This window comes from Arachis hypogaea, chromosome 13 (genome assembly GCF_003086295.3).
Source record: "Arachis hypogaea cultivar Tifrunner chromosome 13, arahy.Tifrunner.gnm2.J5K5, whole genome shotgun sequence".
NCBI lineage: Eukaryota > Viridiplantae > Streptophyta > Magnoliopsida > Fabales > Fabaceae > Arachis > Arachis hypogaea.
In genome coordinates, this window is record NC_092048.1 from 110,785,945 (window position 1) to 110,788,825 (window position 2,881).

A 2,881-nucleotide genomic window follows, 5' to 3' on the forward strand; every position below is an offset into this window, starting at 1 on the left:
GAGGGTGTTGGTGAAAACTGGTCAGCCATGGTTGGAAGCGAAGGACGTTGAGGTCGATGAAAATGAAAAGAATTATATTTTTGGCTCCACGGTGGGCGCCAATTGTTCCTGTACGGATACCTTTAAGAGAGCTCGGTCCTTAGTGAGTGTGCCGAATTATAGCTTTCAGCACCGAACTTGTGAGTTCTGGGAGTCCGAACTTGTAACACGCTTATGGAGAGAGCGAGCAAGAATGGAGGAGTGTACCTGCAAAAGGCACTTCGATGCTTAAGTTAATATTGTGAATACTATGTGTCTATTTAGGACAAGATATCATACCTTTATAGATTTAAAAACAAAGGTCGGTTACATTGTCGTTGATCTCCGAATTGAAGAGTAGTTATTGGGTTTTAATAAGCAATAACGCTTGATCGGGCATTTTGATTCCAAGCTGTAGTCCGTTGAGTATGGTTGTAATGTGTATCCGCTTTATAGCACCAGATGCCGAATTATGATGTTTAATGTTGAGTTATGACATCGAATTTATAACGGTCGGATCAATTATAAATGTGACTTTAGAGAAATTGAATAGATAATTTATTAAAAATTTGAAATTAATTATGATAGTTGTGTTAATTTTCTCTTCTTCATTTCTTTATCCAACCCAACTTTGGTAGAGCTTGAAGTGTTTGTCAATCTTGGAATTGAAGTTGATTTTCTATAATTATAGGGTAAATTCTATGATATAAAAAGAAAAAATTTTTTACATATATAGATTTGTGCTGTTACAAAAAATAGTTGACAAATATTCCTAAAAGAAGAAGACAAAGTCTATTATTTTGCAAGTGAGATACAACCTTAAAAGTGGGGTGCAAAGACCTTCTCTCTCTTTTACATGAGAGTTTTAATGTTTAGCTTAAATAATTATATTTATTATGATTAATTATAATGTGTTAGATTTTTTTTGTTTTTGCCCCAAAAAAAGTATTCTAGGTTGAGGCCAGATTTTTTTGTTATTGTTCGATAAATTTTAAAGCACATTTTTTTTATTTTATCACACAATTTTAATTTATTGAAACATATATCCATTAGTACATATTTATATGAGTTAATTTTAATTTCATTTTTAACTAAAAAATATATAAAAACAAAATATTATCTTAAAATTTCAAAATTAATTTTTTATTTATCGATTAAATTTTAGTATAACATTCTCATTTCTATATATATACAAGTATTTTATAAAAGAATAATTTTATTTTTTTTAATAATAAAGATAAATTTTATGTTTTTGAATAATAATAATAGTAATATAATCATTTTGTCTCTAATTTATTTCAAAGGGAAACTGATTCTTTAAATTTATTTTACAATAAAGTTAAATGAATTGTAGGTAATCAAAATTAGTTTTCAGCTTTTTTTTTTTCCAAATTTGTAAAATCCACAAGATAATAAAAAATACTCTTTTTTAAGAGAATAATTAATAAAATCAACCCACCCTAAATAATTTTATAAAAATAAAAAATATGTGAGAGTTAATTATCATAGAAGGATCGCTAGTAGGAATAGTAATTGTACTTGGAGAATAAATTTTTCCTTTTTAATAAATATGATAAAGTGTAATTTTTTATTATACAATTTTAATTAAAACAAAAAAAATTATAAAAGAATATATTACGTAATAAAAAATACACTTTATAATTAATAACATTAATAGAAAAAAATAGAGAAGATTTATTTTTATCTTTTACTGTAATAATAATAATAAATGTTACGTATTGTTCGGTAAGTTGGTTATCGGACTGTTTAGGGTTGCTTGTCGGGTGTGAAGGTGGGTCCTAGCTTGGGCCTGGATCCTGGGAAGCGTGAGCGGCCGACTTTTCGAGTACTTCTGGAGTTGAGGGGGGTGCCACCTGCAAGGACACTTCGACGCCCAAGTCAGTGGGCGTGCAAGTGGCGGAGAGAAAAAGTTATGATGACATACCTTGGGGGAGGAGTAGGACCCTCCCCCTATATACTGTGTCAGAGGTGGGCCCCTCATGGGCAGATCCACTTTCCGCGAAGCTTCCTCTGCTAGCTGTTGCCAGGTGAGCTGGCTCCCAGGAGGAAAGGCATTCGGATCGATGCCCGGGCGCATGGTGCCCCGCTAAGCGGTCGCCCGGATCCGGCAAAGAAGCGTGCCGGTCGGGTCGGCCACGCGGCCAGCTGGGTTGGCCCGCAACACGTATTAAATGAGTGAATATTTTATATAATATTATAAACTCATAAATTTATAAACTCAAACCTTCATTTTGTATTTTTTTTTAAATAATTCAAATACGGAAAAAAATCAGTACATAAATTAAAGCCCACTATCATGTTAAAATAATTAATCATCTTAAATATAATTAAATAGTCTAACTATTAAAATTTTCACGTATAACAGAGAGAAGGTCTTGTAAAGTTGTATCTCTACTGTAAAATAAAAGACCTTATCTCTTTCTTTTAAAGATATTTGTCAATCATTTACTGAGACAACACAAATTTATAGATATAAAAAAAATTTTCTTTTTACACCCTAAAATTCATCTAACCATATATATCAATACGATGGCAGCTCTGCCTACAAGGTTTATCATCTCTAACACTAGTACCGTCGACGCAAGAGGAGAAGGATGGAGAGGAGAACGATACAATGATTGTGTAGACTCATAGCGACCATCAATTTATTGACTATAATCATTTTGTATTAAAAATTTTATGATTTAATAATATACAATATTATGTTATTTATATTTAAATTTCATAAATAGTGAATATTATTACAAGATTACGAATAAAAAAATAAAAATAAAATAATACAAAATAAAACGAATTTTGAAACATATTACATTGATTTTGCATTAAAAAATCCGACAACAGA